This window comes from Rhipicephalus sanguineus, chromosome 10 (genome assembly GCF_013339695.2).
Source record: "Rhipicephalus sanguineus isolate Rsan-2018 chromosome 10, BIME_Rsan_1.4, whole genome shotgun sequence".
NCBI classification, from domain to species: domain Eukaryota; kingdom Metazoa; phylum Arthropoda; class Arachnida; order Ixodida; family Ixodidae; genus Rhipicephalus; species Rhipicephalus sanguineus.
The window spans coordinates 20,500,071-20,520,540 of NC_051185.1; the positions used below are offsets into that span (position 1 = coordinate 20,500,071).

At 47.0% G+C, this 20,470-nt stretch overlaps 1 protein-coding gene across 1 annotated transcript in view; it reads left to right on the forward strand.

Annotated features, from left to right (window-relative positions):
• Positions 1–20,470, forward strand: part of LOC119372391 (otoferlin) — a 132,804-nt gene that overhangs the window by 49,993 nt on the left and 62,341 nt on the right. The window lies entirely within an intron of this gene.

The following is a 20,470-nucleotide window of genomic DNA, read 5'->3' on the forward strand; positions in this document are numbered from 1 at the left end:
TTGCCTTTTGTAGTCTCTCTAACGATTGTCTGAAGCGTTTGGGCTGCTATAAGCATCGACCTGATATTTAGACGAAGTGAGTGGGATTCACGTGACATTTCATTGCGCCTGGATATGAACGCATGGCCGTCGTTGTTGCCTGTAGCGACTGAAGTGTTGCGCTGCTAAGCATGCGAGTGAAGGTCAATTCCCGGCATGGAGGAACAAAAATGTTAGGAGGGAGCATTGCGCATGAGAGACAGACAGACAGACAGACAGACAGACAGACAGACAGACAGACAGACAGACAGACAGACAGACAGACAGACAGAAGACAGACAGATAGATAGACAGATAGATAGAATAGATAGATAGATAGATAGATAGATAGATAGATAGATAGATAGATAGATAGATAGATAGCATAGATAGATAGATAGATAGATAGATAGATAGATAGATAGATAGATAGATAGATAGATAGATAGATAGATAGATAGATAGATAGATAGATAGATAGATAGATAGATAGATAGATAGATAGATAGATAGATAGATAGATAGATAGATAGATAGATAGATAGATAGATAGATAGATAGATAGATAGATAGATAGATAGATAGATAGCCGCCATTTTCCCGATAGGGGAAAGGCTCCTAATCTTTTTTAGCTGATGTGTTGGTCTCGTTCAACGTAACATGTGTTAGTCGAGATTAAGACGACGAGGCTAACCGGTCTCACCTTCGTCCTCGTAGTCCGAACGGAACACGAACGTCTTGCTGCCCACTTTGACTCGATTCGGCGAGAAGTGCGGACCGTCCAGCTTGGTGTCCCGGCACAGTTTAGCCAGCACCTGGCTCGGTCTCAGGGGGTCTCGCCATTGGTTCGGGCCGTATCTGCGATCATTACGTATTTACTTATTTATATGTACCTGGCAGGCCTTAAAGGCATTGCGCAAGGGTGGTAACGCAATAAAATATTTAAAATATGTAAAGCAATTTGAAAACAAGGAGAATGTGTATACATATATATACAGTAATAAGAACTAGAAAGAGTGTTATGGTTGCATATACGGGAATGTAAATTAATATTACATTAGATGTCGTACAACAAAACAAGCCGAAAAGGCAAGAAAAAATTCAGTGTGGACCACGAGGGCTCATTATACAATAAGATTTGACAGATTAAAATAGGAACAATATAATTACGAACGAAGGCGACATAACTTGGCTAATACGAAATGTTATTTAGCGTAAAATTGCACATAAATAACAATAAATGTAATGAAAGAAAACTTGGTCAGGAATTGGGGACATTGACGTAGTTGAGGAAGCTGCCACCAGATGCCAGAACAGAAGGTAACATTGCGCGCGCGCTGCCCGCACCAGTGGCGAGGCGGACTCATTGAGGCATTTAAGCACCCTCTTCGTCTCGCTCTCCCGCATCCCGCTCCCGAGCATTGCACTAAAAAACATTGTCAGAACCGCGAGCTCTTCCGACACACCCCGATACAATGTAGAAAGAAATGTGTACTTTGAAAACAACAAGAACAAGGCCGACAAAAACTACCGAGGGAGTTGCATGAATTTAGCTACACAATAATGCAGCATATCAATTGAAAGAACGCTTCTCAGCCAATCTAAAACCGGGAGTCTTTCTTGGAATCTTTTCTCTGGGCTTTGAAGTCGAAGTTGAAAGAGGTCGAAATGGGTCTAAATTGAGGAAGCTCTCACAGAACGTGTGGTAAAACTTTCAAATGACCGGGGAAGGTAGGCGCTTTGTGGCACGTTCTTGGAAATATGCCTAAAATGTTCTAGTGGTTTCTTTCCTTCGCATTGCTGTCTGTTAGCTCTCATTAATACTGTGTCTAACAAAGAAAAACGAGCCCTTAAAACTAATCTTCTTTCCTAGTGGTTCTTTAGTATCAGAAAGTGAGAGTCGCTTTCAATATCGTACTTTGTTCCTGAGATATGATTTTTTTTTGGTGCTTCCCATACTGCAGTTACGGTGGGGTGCCCGGCCACCACCGAGGGATGGCGCGACATGTACATCCAGAATTAGTTTAAAAAATACATAAGAAGATAACCGAAATTTCCTTGGTCACTCGTCATTATAGTCGTCGTCATCATCATTATTATCACCTGTAACTGTAGCGTGATCAAAGGGTACCAGATGGGGGTGGTAAAAGGAGCAGGTGATAAGCACATCATCCCGTTTCGTCTTTTTGTTCGTGTGCCTTATATTGCGCTACCATCTTCGCCAAGAGCAGCAGCGGGACATTTCTGAATGAACTGTCATCATAATTATTATCTTGTAATTATTATTGTCAGTATCATATACTGTCACTGATCCCGTTAATGGGGATGGCGATCGCCGGGCGGATTCTAAGGGCTGGCGTCAAGGCCCTCCGAAAACGCACCACGAAAGCGCGGACAATTTAGAGTTGGTCCTTTGGCGCGCCAGCGAACGCCGGTTGTGGTCCAAAGACCGAGTCAGAGCCGAGAGTCGATAACACAAACGAAAACGAAATATATTCTCGGTTAAGGCAATACAAATAACACAAACACGTGCACACTCGGCTGGTACCAGTTACAACTTCACAATATAACTCAGATGGTGTTTACACAACGGGAGCTAAACAAACAGATCACACGCAACCAATGCAATCACATGCATTAAACTATTCAATGACCGTTAAAGTCCTGAATAGATAGTGGCGTATCCAGTCCACAATACTTGGACGGTAAACGAATGCTTCTCTTCAAGGAAACACTCACGCCAGCTCCAGCGTTGATCGTCGTAGCTCAACCGTCGTCGTGACTTGTCACGGCTCACACGGCGTCGTCATCGGATTCTTCCAGATCCACGAGCGATTGACCGCACACCATCATAAACACGTCTTCTTTGGCTAACGGAGCCACACTTAGCGTAACTTCACCATCACCGGGCCGACTGACTCGCGCACTCCGGTCTCGACTTCGCTCTCACTGACTTGCCGACTCCCTTCACTGACTGACTTCTCGACTCCTGTCTCGACTCTCTCACTGACTGCCCTACTTCACTACCGTCCATTGCACGCTTTTATCTCTTCTCCCCTGGGTTCTAGAAGCGTCGAGATGTTTCTTCTGCGTGCAGTACAGCTAAGCCTGGGGAAAGGGCGAGAGCTTTCTCGTATGTTCGAATCGCGACGGCATCGCGCGCGGATGCGTCCCCCCTTCCTTCCAGAAACATCTAGGATTTGCCGGACGTTTGATCGCGTCGTCTGCGCCTGGCTCGATTGGGTGAGGAGGATGCGGCGCGCCGGCGTCTTTTGATGCTTGTTTTTTCGTCTTTTCGCACTTCTTGGCGAGCGGTTCGCGCCGTTCTGTCTCGTAGCAGTTTGAAAGCGGCCTCGCGCGCGCTTTATAACGCGATCGTTTGTGACACTGCCCCCCACTTCAAGAATATTATCACATAATATTCAAACAACACAAACGAGCGCGCACATACACATCCAAAAATGTCCCACATACAGAGTCCATAACTCAGTCCACACACAATGCGCGTCACATTCACAATAAAACTCTCAATGCAATTCACAGGGCATTTCAATGTCACAACATATCAAAGATAAACACAAGTACATAAGTACAAAACACCAACATAGCTTTCGTATAAAACAATGCGAACGCACAAAACAAAGCTCTTCATTTACAACGCTTATACAGTTATATCAATAGCATTCTACACATAAAATAACGCAAGTAACACTTGGGCTCACTAGCCATACACATTCGACACTGGGTATAATAATACAACACACTTTCAAACTCAAAACACTTCAAACAAATTCAATTCCAACACCCTGTCCTGCTCAAATAGACTCACGCTTGCGCCCCTTCTTTCGGTGCTCGCTCGCTCTCTTTTTGTTCTTCTTCCTTTTCTTGCGAGCCGTTCCATTTGACGGTGCCGGAGGGGACGTCTCTGCTGCCGTCGAAACATTCGACACCGGCAAGGCGTGGTCGCGTTCATTAGAACGTTCGCGGTGCTTTGCCGACTTCTGCGCGTCGTCACAGGCGGTACAGTGACCGTTGGAGCTTCCTCACTGATATTCCGTGATACCTCGGCCTCAATTTGAGCCCGGGCGGCATCCTTCATGGGATTCCCTTCCGCGCTTCCTTTTTGTCGCGGTTCCCGAACTGACGAGGGCTCCATCTTCGGGGCTTCTCCCAAACGTTCAGGATCGTATGGCCCTCGAGCTCCGTCGATGTTTCCCACGATTAGGTCAAACAGGGGGTTATCCATGCACAGGGCAGTAACTCTCCCGCTGAAGTAAGGGGTCTCAACCTCAATCTTGGCTTCGGGAAGCATTCGAATGGAACTATCAAGCAAGCGAACCGGGGTGGAATTGCCTGTGAAGTCACTCTCTCGGACCAATTTCTTTCGTACGATCACAGTAGTGCATCCACTATCTCTTAGTACTGTGACTTCCTTTCCACCAACCTTCCCCTTAACTGTCGGCATTTCTTTCTTTGTGTCTGTTGTCACCGCAGCACCAATGAAATCCATCTTCTTCCCGCTTTTCACATCGGCCAATTCATCTTTGATCGCTTCTGTTTCCTCGTTTGGCGGGGCATACGCACAAGCTGCTTGGTGGACTTTACTCACATCACTTCGACATGCGTCTGCTTTGTGCCCAGTCTGACCACATTTAAAACACTTCATCACACTGGGGCGTGAGAAGTTGGTCCGACAGCTGTTAGCGCGATGACCCACGCGGTTACACAGAAAGCATCGCGGAACACTCTCTGGTGCACGCTTGTTTTCTTCAGGTGCCGATTTCTTCGACTCCTCGTGAACTTCCTTTTTCACTTTGGCCAGATTCGTGCCACCTTGCGCTTCCAAGAATTGATCGGCCAACTCAAGCATATCCTCGAGCGATTTAGCTTTCCTCTCTTTCAGATACAGCGACAGGCTCGGGTGGCAACTGGTGAGAAATTGCTCTCTGATTAAAAGCTCTCTAAGCTCCCCGTACTCCTGTGCCGTCTCTGAAAGTTCGATCCACCTGTCAAAATAATGGCTGAGCCGCGCAGCATACTGCGTTGCCGTCTCGCCATCAGCTGGCTTTCCCGTACAGAACCGATCGCGGAAGCCTTCCACAGTGAATCGAAATCGCTTCAGCAAAGCAGCTTTCACTTTCGTGTAATTAGCTGCATCGGTAGGTGTCAGCCTACCGTACACACTGAGCGCTTCGCCACTCAAACAAGTGCTCAAAGCTGTTGCCCATTGCTGCTCCGGCCAATTTTGGCTTCTAGCTATCGTCTCAAACCTGTGCAGGTATGCATCAAGGTCATCTTTTCTCTCATCAAACGCCACAAGCAGTTTGCTTGGGTTCAATCGGAAGCTATGATCTTCCCTTTCACTGCTCTCCACTCTAGCTTGCACGGGAGTCTCTATGCGCTGCTGCAAACGGAGCCGTTCGAGTTCCAATTCGTGCTGCCGTTGCCTTTCCCTCTCAGCCATCTGCGCCTCTCTTTCTTCTTTCTCCCTCTCAGCTGCTAGCCTCTCTTTCTCGAGCTCTGCTGCTTTTTCTTCCTTAACTCTTTCTCTTTCTTCTTTTTCCTTTTGGCTGACCCACTTCCGTAGTTCGGCCCCAGACAAACCCATCTTCTCACCAAGGGCAACTAACTTCTCGAGATCCATGATGCCCGTCAAACAAAACCTAGCCGCGTGCACAAAATCTCTGCCTAACTTCGAATTCAAAAACACTCTCTGCACACAGGTTAGCGAGAACGCGGTGCAACACTCAAAATCGTTCGCAAGCACTATCAACGTCTCAAGGCTCTTTCTCCCTACTTTGGACACACTTTTGCACCAAAAAGGTCCTGTGTCGCGGACGCCAGAATAATTGTCACTGATCCCGTTAATGGGGATGGCGATCGCCGGGCGGATTCTAAGGGCTGGCGTCAAGGCCCTCCGAAAACGCACCACGAAAGCGCGGACAATTTAGAGTTGGTCCTTTGGCGCGCCAGCGAACGCCGGTTGTGGTCCAAAGACCGAGTCAGAGCCGAGAGTCGATAACACAAACGAAAACGAAATATATTCTCCGTTAAGGCAATACAAATAACACAAACACGTGCACACTCGGCTGGTACCAGTTACAACTTCACAATATAACTCAGATAGTGTTTACACAACGGGAGCTAACCAAACAGATCACACGCAACAAATGCAATCACATGCATTAAACTATTCAATGACCGTTAAAGTCCTGAATAGATAGTGGCGTATCCAGTCCACAATACTTGGACGGTAAACGAATGCTTCTCTTCAAGGAAACACTCACGCCAGCTCCAGCGTTGATCGTCGTAGCTCAACCGTCGTCGTGACTTGTCACGGCTCACACGGCGTCGTCATCGGATTCTTCCAGATCCACGAGCGATTGACCGCACACCATCATAAACACGTCTTCTTTGGCTAACGGAGCCACACTTAGCGTAACTTCACCATCACCGGGCCGACTGACTCGCGCACTCCGGTCTCGACTTCGCTCTCACTGACTTGCCGACTCCCTTCACTGACTGACTTCTCGACTCCTGTCTCGACTCTCTCACTGACTGCCCTACTTCACTACCGTCCATTGCACGCTTTTATCTCTTCTCCCCTGGGTTCTAGAAGCGTCGAGATGTTTCTTCTGCGTGCAGTACAGCTAAGCCTGGGGAAAGGGCGAGAGCTTTCTCGTATGTTCGAATCGCGACGGCATCGCGCGCGGATGCGTCCCCCTTTCCTTCCAGAAACATCTAGGATTTGCCGGACGTTTGATCGCGTCGTCTGCGCCTGGCTCGATTGGGTGAGGAGGATGCGGCGCGCCGGCGTCTTTTGATGCTTGTTTTTTCGTCTTTTCGCACTTCTTGGCGAGCGGTTCGCGCCGTTCTGTCTCGTAGCAGTTTGAAAGCGGCCTCGCGCGCGCTTTATAACGCGATCGTTTGTGACATATACATAGAGGCGACAATGTTTGAGGCCCGTGTGCTTAGATTTAGGTGCACGTTAAAGAACCCCAGGTGGTCGAAATTTCCGGAGCCTTCCACTACGGCGTCTCTCATAATCATATCGTGGTTTTGGGACGTTAAACCCCAGATATTATTATTATTATATCATATACATAACATCATTGTGCAATTATGTTCTGCCCCAGACTCATCTGCCCAGAAAATGGAAATGAATAAATGTCTAAATTTTCGCACTCTTCTTCATGATCGGCCTACCTACGGTCATGGTGAGCAATATGGCTAACACTCTAACTATAACTAACGATATAACTAATGAAATGAAAAAAGAATTGAAACTAAAATCTCCTAGTGCCTCCATCCCGCATTCCCGGATTTCATGCTCTGCCTACAAGTTTTCAATCTCATCCCGATATGCCAACTAATTAAGCTCTGGGCTGTGTTCCCGTTTCCGCGCGCACGGTCATCGTGCCAACCTAATAGAGCTCCAGTTACTGTCTCACTACTTATTGCATGACACGACCTGCCTAACACCTGTAATTTCAGGTTATTTCCCTTAGTCTCTAATGTAGAATTTCGTCGTCGAGTGTTTGATCTTTCAGCAAGAAAAATTATTTAAACTAGCTTGCATTTCTTTCAAGAGGCATTAACTAACTCATTCCCCAACCACGCATGTTTCACAGGCAGTGGGAGGCATGGCTTGCGCACGAGGACAAGCAGAGCCAAATAGCTTTGCTTGACCAGGTCCAGCGAGCCGCTCGTGCCAGCGGAGCCCTGGACTGAGGGCCCGACCAAACTGCCTGCATTTTATTTTTTTTTTCTGAATAAAGTTTCTTCCTCCTCCTCCTTCCCCAAGTTGGCTTCAGATGAAGACAGATAAGGTACATATCACATCCAAAACCTTTGTGAGATCTTTGAATAAGTTTCTGTCATATAACGTGCGGCTTTCTGGGGACTTGGTAGACTAGAAAAAAGACTCAGTGCGCAAATCCGCAGCGATGGATACATGACGAACGTGCGGATAAATTCAGGGAAATAAGTAATCTACCGGCTGCTGCGTGTGACAGCAATGACACCTTTAGCTGTCACCGCACCCCTCTTAAAATTATTCGCTTAACCTCATAGCCCTCGTATGTCACACGTACGTACCATCATTTGTTTGGTCTTTAGAGAGCCCAGTGCTTTACTTTTGAGATATGCCACGCCTAAACACTCACTCACTAACACGCTGAATCGGGAAAACATTCAAGCCTGTATATATCTGTGAACTTACGTATGTGCTTCTATTGGTTACAATAATTGCCGCGTTAGTTCTAACGTGCTATCGTTGCATGCACAAGAATTGATGTCAGCGAAATACTTTCAAAATGATGCCAACGAATACACTTTCATGGAGGCCTAACAGCTCTCGCCTTGGCAATCAATCAATCAATCAATCAATCAATCAATCAATCAATCAATCAATCAATCAATCAATCAATCAATCAATCAATCAATCAAATCTGGCTCACGTCTCGTATCTGCGCGGTATTCCACAGGTGGCCCTGTGGCGGCTGTAGAATCGGTTCTCGAGGTCGATCTTCGTCTCTCCAATAAGGTCGTCGCTGCCCAGCAAGTCCCAGTCGTAGATCTGCACGTTCAGTAGCGAGTCCTGCGGGAAGGTCGCCTCCATTTCGAAGCACCTGCGACATCACCACTCCAACCAGTCATGGCGCGTATTCACAGATAAAGAAAGCTATTGCAGTATAGTTCTGCGTAAGTTTTGAAACGCGTAAGCATTTCTGTGCCGACTCAACGAGAAAACTTTCCGTCCGTATCTCTGTCACATGAGCCGATCGCCGCATTTAGGAGATAAACAACTCAGATAAAAAACGCATTCGCCTAAGCCATCGTCTTCTTTTTCTTCGCAGTCGAGGTATTGATCCTCGCCCGCCCCCCTCGGCAAGCTTTCTGCACCTAACGTGGTTTTTCACGGCCTACAGCTGGGGTTTAAAAGTCACCTCAGCTAGCGGTCCGCAGTTACGAAATTTAGTCCCCGCCAGGGCCGGGACAAAAAAAAAAGTTGAAGTGGGAGAGGGGTGCGGTTTGAACAAAATGTTACCAAACGCTGCCATCTGAAACAAGCCATTTCCTATATCTCATGTTGGATCACTTCAGTCACGTTTCCCGACGCTGTAGATTCGTGACACTTCGCAGTAGCGTCTGTTATAGCGCTCTAGTTGCACAGCGGCAAACAACACTTTTCGGCATTGCAACGATAGAGAAAAAAAAACAGTCTGCCAGAATGCGCGCACACCAAAGAACCGTACCCAGTCACAGGAAACGCGAGGCAACCTGCTCACACACGCGATCCCACAAAAAAAGCACACGAAAAAGCACACGAACACGTATAAAGCCCGAGGAAACCACATTCTAGCACAAACCGGAGTCTGCCTTATGTACCGGAACAGTGGCGTGCTCACCAAAAACAGCGGCCGCAACACGCCTTTTTCACGACGCCCCGGCGCATGCGCCCTCCCCTAGCGGAAAAGTTGCGAAACGGCTTCTGATCTCGGAGGCTTTGCTTCTGACAATACCGGTTATCTCGGCCCCTACCAAACCCCTACCAAAACGGTAGGGGGTAGCACAGGAAAATGAAAGAGGTGGACTGTCAACTCAGTCGAGACGCGCTCGCCCATTGACGGCGTTGAGACGCAACAGGAGGCACCATTTTTTTATGTAGCGGCCGTGATACGAGACGCTGAGGAGTGCTACCTTCGCGGATAAACTTTTCTTGGCAACGAAACGACGGTTTCAGAGCCAATTCGAGCGTATCCTAACGCCAAATGAACGTAGTTCCACAACTGCGTCCGTATTGTCTACCTGAGATATAAAAAAATATGTCTTTATTTCCTACATGTGGCTCTTTGAGACAGGACGCAGCACACACACACCAATGCGATATTTGTACGTATCTCACTTTATACGTTGCCACTTTGCGTTTTTGAACTTCAAACGCTAAGCGGCGTCGCGTCGGTATGCAACGCTGATTGCGCGAAGCCATCACTTTCCACAGCGGTGCGACCAAGGGGTACGACACATGCGCCAAACCGTACTACTTCGCGTAGGAGTACATACGAAGGTTATTTGCCAAAAAAAAAAAATGTTGCCCGCGAGTACAGAGGGAAGATGAAAGAGGCCATGCCAATGGCGCCCGAAAGTGGTGTGCCGGGGACAGCCGCTACCTACAATTAAGAAGCAATTCTTACGCATCACTGAGACAACTCCCGAAGGAGATTCTGCATGAATTTCTTTTAAAGTAAACGCTCCGTTCAGTTTAAACAGGGTATGAAAAGAATAGCCGACATTGGCCATCATTATCCAACACATGCCGCAAGCCTTGGCCGCAACAAGAGCCAGCGGCAGCCGTCTGTTAAGGCCCGCTCACGCTAGCGGCAAGTCCACAGCAACGGCACGCTGCCGCAGAACGTCCGCCGTCGCCGCACGCGCGAGAGCTGTCCAACTTGCACGGCAAGCTACGCCGGCAAGCCTCCGAAAAACATGGCCGCAGTGTCAAAAGCGGTTGTCGTCCGCCTCGAATCTATCAAGTGGCCGCCGTGCGCTCTGTAGCGTGTAAGCTCTGAACTGATGCTTCCATTTGCTTTAGACTCATGCCCTTAAAGGGACCATGAAACGGTTTTTTGAAGTTTTGTCAGCGTTTAGGCAGGAGCATCCCCAAATCATTCGCACCAGAAATTAAGCGACGCACCGTGTACCAAGGCCGCTACGGAATTTATATCTATACCCTTCTCCTCACCACTGCCTTGCACCCTCAACTCACAGACACCCAGACATCGCCGGCGATCGCAGCGCTCTCATGAGCGCACGGTTTGAGCTTCGCCCAGTCATGGTCTCAGATATTGTGCGCCGACGGGTTGCGCGCAATCTCGGAGGCCCAACAAAGACGAAGCTCGCGGAGTGGTTGATATCTGCTCCGACAGGTGCCGCCACACTACCAGCAGATCTTATTTTATTCTCCTGTACGGCGACAATCTGCAAAAGCATGCGGACAAACAGAAATAATTCGAGAACGATCACCGATAAGCGTAAACTCGGGCAATGTGGTTGTGTCTTCAGGGGTGAAGTTAAGCCACAAAAACGTGGATCGTGGCGTTGAACGGATAGCGAGAGCGCGACGCTCATTGCAGCGACGAGCTGAAGAGATAACGCTCGCCAGATGCCTCACGAACATTGCACGATGTCGCAGCTTTGCAAGTCACCAATTGCTAGAAATTGCTAGATACGTGGTACACAACAAGGCTAGGGCAATTAATTATGTCCAAGAAAAGAAACCTCGAGATAAACACTGTCGCTCAGCTCACGTCAACACGGAGTACGTTGTAACACAGGCAGACGACGCTCGCTGCCCACAGGAGGTTCAGTGACGTGTACTGGACATATCCAATCAGATCAGCCGCCTGCGTGACGTCGCGCTTCCAATACGACGCGCACTGCAAGTGGGCGGTTCGAAAACGCGTTTGGCTGAGCCGCTGTGATCGGTGGCGATTCGCAGCTTTAGAGCTTTGTAATAAATTACACAGTTTATGCACAGAGCTTAAATCGGTCTGTAAATGATCCTTAGGACTTGCTCTACCGGCTCAATGTGTTCGTACAAAATCGTCAAAACCGTTTCAGGGTCCCTTTAAGCTTCGACAGCAATGTATTCGTTCCAATTCGGCCCCATTTTTGAGAGCCGTAGTCAAATAATCGATGCTGTAGGCTTAGCGAGTCGAGATGGCCGCTTCCGAATGCTCGGAGGACATAGATTACGCGTTTGTTAGTTGCTTCTAATCCTCCATAGCTGGCGTCACTTGACCTCGCGCCAGCTTGGGGACACTTTATTTGGTTGTACGCGACGCTTTTTTTAATGCCGGGCAGACTAAAAGGCTCTATTGACTGCTGGAACCATGCCTGGCAATGACACGAACGACATGCGCACTTCTATAGCTTGAAAAACGGGGAGCAGAAAGCAAGCAGCTCGAAGCGTCCCGCGGCAGACGCACATGACGCGGAAAGCCGAAAGCAGACGACGCGGCGCGCCGTAGTCATGGCAACCGCTCCTCCGTCGCTGATTGGCCACGGTGGTCTCCGGCAGCCGCAGAACGGCACGAAAATGGGTCTCGGACCGATTCTTCCAACGGCAAAGAACGGCTGACGTGCGCGAACGAAATCGCTTGCGCACGGCAGCCTGAGAACGGAAAACGGCAGACGGCGAGCTGCCGTGCCGCTAGCGTGAGCGGGCCCTTAGACTCGCCGAAATAGAGCGGCCTTGCGCTCCTGCCTAAAAATAGCAAAATTCCCGAAAAGTACGTTATAGATGGATCCAGCAATTACGATAGCTTAAAAAATTGTAAGCAGTCCTTCTTTCATCATGCTGCACGATAACCGTTCAGTTTTGTAACAGCGTAAAGTGTACTAGTTTTAGCTAAAGTAAACGTCAAAGTAGAGTAACTCTTAGGGTCACCGCATATTACTTACAGCGTTGCTTGTTTGTTTTCTAAACACAGCTTATAGAATTCGCTGCTCCGGTTTGTGCGAGCATTAGAGACTGCATACTGCTCTCCTATAGTAGAGTTCAAATGGCATTCTAGACCGTTCACCTTTTATGTTAAACACACTTCTTAAGGCGAAAGCCTAGATGCCTCATCAAACGCGAAAATTGACCGGTGTCCCACGTCGGCTCCTCCTGTCGGCGTCCACACGAGTGATGCGAAAAGTAATCATCACGTGATGACGTCACAGATCGCCAGAATTTGTGACGTCATCTTATGCACCTTAGCTTGGTCAATGGTGGGCCCATCACGGAGGCAGTGCGAAACCAGGCGAGGTGCCTCCGATCCTGGAGGCAATGCAAAACCGCATTAGCTTCAGAAAGCTTTTGGAGGATGGCGGCGCAGGAACGGTACATCGACTGAGAAGAAAAAGACGGCTTTCGCCTTCCAGTCGTCTTAGGTGTCTGCATAAAGTACCCTGTGAGTTGTTGAATGTACAGGATCTGGGGCGGCTTACTGCTGTCCTGTAGTAGAGTACAATGTACTGTAAATCGCAACCACTTTAGTTTCTAAACTCACAGCACGACTTCTTGGGCTGGGGGCAGCTGCGCACAGCTCTCCATTAGTCGAGTGCACAGTACTCTTAATCGTGCACCTGTTATTTTAAACCAGTCGTACTCCTCTTTTCTTGCATCATACTCCTCTTCTAGGTACTCCTCTTCCCTTGCGTAATAGTTGCCATCGCAAAGCAGTTAGCAAGCATAAAACGATACAAAAAAAAGAAAAACTCGCACGGTCCCTTATACATTTGTCTAAGACGACTCAGAGGCATTGCAAGCTTTCTGCACCTCGCCTTGTTTTGCCCTGCCTCCGTGACCCACCTTTGACCAAGCAACGATGCCATGTGGTGACGTCACCACGGGACGTCACGTAATGGTGACGTCATGATGACGCCACAAATTTTGAGGTTTCTCGACTTCGTGATGACGTCATATGGTGACGTCATCTCGTGATTATGATTTTTTGCAACATTCGTGTTGGCGCCGCCGACTCGGGACGCCGCCGGTCAATTTTCGCGTTTGATGACGCATCTAAGGCTTTCGCCTTAATAGGCACGTAGACGAACACTTACGCATTTAGTCCCAGTTCTTCAATACTGTTGAGGTACAAACAGATACACCTTGAAAGTGTACGTATACCCGTGAAGACGAGTTGAAACTCTATTTCTACACTCGATATGTCCGTTTTGCAGTTGGAAGCCGAACTCGGAGTTAATGAGGAGTTATATCATCTTCTAGATACAAAAAAAAAGGTACTCACTTTCCGAACACTGGATTAAGTTGCTTTGACACGTAGTTTTCCTTATCGCTGTTCCTCTTGCTTCCCAGGTTGATGACGATGTAGGGATCCGCTTTGCCATTCATATCCGCTGGATGCAAATCGGTCGCCTTGGGTAGGAAGTTTTGATAAATTGCATTACCCATTTGTATGCATCATTTTTATTTTAACATGTAGTGATCGGCGATTGGAACGTGATGCTTGGAGCGCGTGGCTGCTGGCAGTGAGCCTGACGGTGAGGGCGACAGTGGTCGTGACGTATGGTGACTGTATCCGGTAAACAGTCGTTCACTCTGTGGTTCTCGGTGGCGCCGGCGGAGCGCTGCAGTCCTTCGTGGAGCACGCCCACCAACTCCAGCCACTTCGCGCGACGCGGCACGTGAGCGCAGTGTTTTGAAGCCATGGCAAGCAGCACTCCGCTGGCACCATCGAGGACCACGGACTGAACGATTGTCTACCGGATGCAGTCACCATGTGTCACGAATGCTGTCGCACTCACCGTCAGCTCAATACCAGCAGCCGCACGCTTCGAGTATCGCGTTCCAATGTTTGCTCTTCAAGCAAAAAGCAACTAATCAATTCAGGGTTCGCGCAATTTACCGATAGTTCTGTTTCCTTGCTATCTACGCTAGCAAAAGTGACAGTTGTAATCATTTTGCGGCTTATTAGTTTTTTGTTATTATTATGATGGCCAGGGGCTCTGCCGGGCATTACAAAGTGTGATGGGTAGACCGTACGAGGGGCTGTGCAGAACTTTCTCAAGAAACAGGAAATCGACCCTGATTTTCATTAGACAACGGAACAGAAGCACAAAACTGAATCATTTTAACACAGTTGGTACGTTCTGCTCTTTTAAAGGAATAAAACATGATAGGGCTAGGTAGCCAAAAACGTGCTATCGTCAAAAAAGCATCGAATAAATTGAAAGAGTTCATACCCTACGTTTATACGTTAGGTATACAATTGTGTATTGCGTAACAAATTTGATTGGTCTAGCTAAGTTACAAAACGTATGTTCCGCGGAATAGGCACATTAATTTAATGCGAAGGTAATGCAAAAAATTCATGCGAAGTTAATGTCATGCAAAGGAATTTCGCTTGCTTTATATCGAAAAATTCGATGATATTTTCTGAATAATTTGTGACGACGAGGATGGCGACGATTAACTGAATCACGTGGTATCAGGAACCCGGGTCATCTGCATATTTGCCCTAGCAGGTGTATCTACAAATCTGACAATAATCTATCTATGAGTTCAGCGATGGGGGCAGCTCGCATCACTATTTCTCCACTCTGGTTTTGTTATCTTCAATCTGTTAGGTACGTCAGAGTTGAAAGAAAATAAAAGTTTGGCGAAGCTCACGAAATTGTCATAAAAGCTCTCCTATCCTCCGACTCTTTAGTAACGGTAGATTTGAGGGATTGATAGGGGCCGCTCACCTTGACGACGTAGACCCTGATAAGAACGTGTATCGGATCGTTACTGGGCAGTCCCTGGAACAGCCCGTACGTCGGATCGGCGCCCGTTATCGTGTAGTCCTGGATGTCCTTGGGCAGTGGAAACCGGTAGACTTGAAGGGAACCCTTATCAAGATAGGGAAGAATAAGAATGAGATATATCAGGCAGTTTCAGCATTGTTTTCGGTGAGCGGGCTCACTCAGTCACATGCACTGTATTAAGTATACGAAGACTTAATAAGCGATATTGTAACAATAAAACGGCGTTCGAACGAAGATCTTACGTAAAACAAGAATGCGCCGAGATTTCGGTTTGGTAAACTGTCGCACGGGCGAAACATCAGATACTGATACCATGCACTGCCAACCGCGGCCGACAGTAGTTAACATTGGAAAACCCCAACACTAGGCAGCATTGGGAAGACAGTTTGGCAACATTAACCACTGCAGACCATTACTAACAGTTCGGCAATGTTTGGTGGTGCAAGGGAACGTTAGCCAGTCTTAGTATTGTGTTTAGAGGGGTTGTTCCCTACTCTGCAACAGTTCGTGACAACTTCTTACGGAACACGTATTTGAAAATAATTAATGTTCTAGCTTTTATTTTGTGTACTTTATAGTTTATATGATAATTTGTCACACCTTACTTCACTAGTACGTTTTTTACAGGTTTAGCCCTGACAACGATGTTTTGTGAAACCGTAGACTGGTTTTGAAACAGCAGCATACGTGCCATACAGTGATATATCTGGAGTTTTACGTGCCAAACGACGATATGATTATGAGGCACGCCGTAGTAGAGGGCTACGGAAATTTCCACCATCTTGTGTTCTTTGACGTGCACTGACGTCGCACAGTACACGGGCCTCTAGCATTTCGCCTCTATTGAAATGAGACCGCCGCAGCCGCGATCGAGGCCACGACCTTCGGGTGAGCAGCCGAGCACCGTAACCGCTGAACCACCGCGGAAGACTACCACAAAGCAGATTCGCATAAAGGTAGGTTGCTAAAAACCATTCTTAGCAAGAAACGGTGTTAAGGAAAAACTCCCCATGCATGTCAGTGAACGAGTCAACAGGAATGATCGACACTTTGGGTTGACACATCCGCCACGGTGGTCTTGTGGTTATGGTGCTCTACTGCTGACACGAACGTCGCGTGGTCTGATCGCGGCCGTGGCAGCCGCATTTCAAATGGAGGCGAAATGCTTGAGGCCCGTGGACTTAGATTTAGGTGCACGTTAGAGAACGTCAGATGGTCAAAATTTCTGGAGCCCTCCTCTATGGTGTCCCTCATAATCATATTGTGGTTTTGAGACATAAAACTCCGACAATTATTAGTATTACCGTGAGTTGACGATACCTTGAATAGGCCGACGACCCTGTTCTGGTCGTCCAGATCATCGCCACTTCGCTTGCCACGGTACAGCTCAAATGTGTGCAGCCACTCTCGGAAGCCATTGAACTCGGGAACGTTCTCTAGTTCCGTTGGGTAGATCTGGAACGATGAGTCAGATAACCACAAGTTAAGAATATTTAGATGATGCCCATAATCATACTGAATGTTGATAGCCAATGATTGCTGCGTAGACCTCGCCCAAACGTAAACAAGTCACATTATTTGAACATTAACGGAGCCAAAGAATAGCAACATATTTCTAACTGGTCAGTGTTGTAGTCAGCTTTCATTTCTCGTACCTAAGCAGGCGCGTAGTTAGAATACTTCGTTAAATCGTTGGTTAAGGCGCGATCACAGAAGACTGTTGCGAGTGTTTTGAGGGAGTCGAACCAACATTTCTTTTCCGCACCATATGCTGCCTAAATTAATTTTCTAGATCACGCCGGTTAGAATTTGTAGAAAGGTTAGGACACTGGGCAAGAATGCTTCCATATTACAAAATTTGGAAGCGCACATACTCCAGTGTTTCAGTTTTGTAAACAGGTTTGTAAACAGCAGTACGTCAAGCATAAAGACAGAAAGGAAATGCACTACAAGAAGCAACACAGCTTTACTTTGTGCAGTATTAAAGATATTTTTTTAATTATTCACCGCTATTTGCACTTCTCGTGCTGAATTGGACAACGCGTGCGATTAATGTAGCCTAGTCAACTCAGATTTAACAACCCCAGCATGTATTTGGTCTCACCTTGATCAGTCCGTCCTGGGGTATGCGGCCCCTCTGCGTCTTTGGGGACAGTCTCTGGGCGAACCGGACGGCACTCGATGCACCCTTGAACGTCTTCTTCTTCTTTTCCGTGCTGTCCTTGTGGTGGCTCAGTTCTAGCCGCTCCAGCTCTTTCTCCATCTTCCGCATGTCCTTTGCACTGAGTTGACTCTCTGGGTAATGTACAGACGGGTCCACTGTTAAAGGGAACACTTGCGTGCAGGGCATGTCCGGATTTCGCTCTCTTGCAAAAGCGTAGTCGCTTAGATTTGCACAACACAACTGATCGTTGACAGTTCTGACTCCCTTTGACGGGCTAATGCCGTGCGCAAACAATCATTCCACAACCACTTGCCGTTAGGGGGCAAACAATATGAAAAGTGCTAATCTGAGTGTTCTCTTTAACAATGGACCGGACTGTACATGCATGATGTGATGCAAATCTGCGTGGAGTTACGTTGTCGTTATAGAAAGCTGAGCTAGCTGGTAGGGATTCATGCCAAATGATAGCATGCGTGCAGACACGGACGCGAGAGAAAAGCCAGGACAACGCAAACGCCGTGCTCTGTTTGGCTGACTTTTCTCATTCGCCTGTGTTTGCATGCATACCATCTTTTATCATGAAGCACTGCTGATTGGGCGAGTTGGCGCATCATATTCTTGTATTGCTGTAGCGCAGCTCACTTTTAGCACGGAGGAAAAGGGACATAAGCAAGGAAGCAAAGAGACAGGCACCGGGATGAGCGCTAAATTCGTGCTCAACTTCATGCTCAAACTCATGCTGAAACTGAGCTGCGCTATAGCAATACAAGCTCTGGAGAAGACAAATTAGCTTTATGGTGGTATTACTCTACTTACGGGAGCATATGCAAATCTACCCTCTCGCGTCCCTTCGCCAAGGCGATCTGTGAACGGAAAATGGCGAGTGGTTGTTTCCTGGTGTACTGTATTTGTTCTGATATATTAGCGCTAGTTAGCAGTGGCTGTTGCCGGCTTAATGCTGGCTTAGTGACTATATACAGCGGGCTTCAAACAGTAGGCTTGAGACGTAGTCGTGCGCATTGAATTTTCGAGTTTATATTTCGTGAGGACTAGATTTTTATTATAGCTTTCATGTCTTACTAGGGAACTTTTTTTTTTTTTTGCGGTGCTAGCTGGCAAGAATTTTTTTTTTACCCTGACCGAGAAGTGGTCAAGCGAAATCCCGATTTAGTTCTCATGAAACGCTCCGCGTTAAACGGTCACTGTTTCTCTAAATACGTTTCTCATTTCTAGGCACACACTACGCAAATCTCTTGGAGCAATGGTTACACGTTCAGTTCAATGTCTTTATTTTCTTGACAAGTCAAGAGGCAGGCGAGGCCTAAAGGCTTATGTGCCTCACAAAGGTCTGCGCCCCTACATACACTTCAGTTAACTATGAATCTATGAATATTCTCTTTTAGAGCATATTGTTCTTATAAGTTATGTTTGAGGAGTAGTATGTATTTATTTATTATGAATACCTTCAAGCACCGTAGGGGAGTCAGCTACACACGAAAATTAATTCAAATATAGACCAAATCAGGTGAAGGCGGCATTATTGTATGCATTCTTTTAAGTTACAGAAACACTGAGAAACATTAATTACACAAATGGTAATACAATTAGCTATATAAAAGAAAAGATGGCATGGCACTAAAGAAAAGTGCCCGGTTAAACGATAAGAACTGAAGGCGTACTATGTGAATACATTTGTATGCTCATGCATATGAGCACGATACAGGGGCGTAGCCAGAATTTTTTTTCGGGGGGGGGGGGTTCAACCATAACTTTATGTATGTTCGTGCGTGCGTTTGTATGTGTGCGCGTATATATACGCCAGCAAAACTGAAAATTTTCGGGGGGAGTTTGAACCCCCCCAACCCCCCCCCCCTCTTGGCTACGCCCTTGCACGATAGTATAGAAAAACAAAATCAGGCATCTGTGTCTAAAGAAAGCACCGAGTCGAATAGCGATTTCCGTATAACCAAGACAAGATAGACAATCATTTAAACTGCATATATCTGATACGCGCATACACAATCGATAAATATTTACATAACGCTCACAAGATATCTGCTCGTAAAGCACCGAAATATGGACGCACAATGTTCTGTGGTCTCTAAACTCAAGCCATATACACGCAATGACCACTTAAATCTTTACGCCATATAGGACAAACCCTAATGCATTACATGACCTGGCCTGCTGCATCACATAGGTGACATTATGTATTCGTGACAGTTTCGCCATTGACGCTTTCACCGACCTCCGTCACTGGACATGTCATAGTTGTCGTCGCCGGGCCTCAGGTTGTTGCCCGGTAGTCCGTTATGATCGCTGGAGTCCTGAAAAGGATGATTTGATAATTACAATGTTGCAAATAGAACGATAAGTAGTTGAGCAGGTTTAGTGCAAACTTAGAGACTGTCGCAGTGATACAGTGGAACCCCGCTGATACGTTCTTCACAAGAACCGGAAGATAAAACGTATTATGTACAAAATCGTACTTACCAAATTGTTTAAAAATAGGAGGAAGATATGAATTTTCCTATTCATTCGTATATTTTCGTATGAAACATTTCACTCGTATGAAATATGAATGAAACGCTTCACTAGATGGCGCGGTGCATCGCCTGGCGCATAATCATCATCATTGGACGCAATGGCCGGGCCTGGCAGCCATCTTTATGCCGCAAAACCGACGCTGCTGCGGCCTCACGGCTCTGTAACGTGCAGTTCGTGGCTTGTTGGAACGTGGTTTGAGCTAGTGTACCGAAGAATAAGCGTATAATTTCTATATATATCAGTATAATCCACTTTCGCGGTCGTATTATCCAATTTTGGGCAAAAATGTGATCCTATTAAACACATGAAAATGCATTATTTCCAGTGAACCTTGGCCGGAAACAATAGGAAAGACGTATTAGGCCGAAAAACGTATAATACGGAATCGTATCAACGAGATTTCACTGCATATGGTTTCAGGTA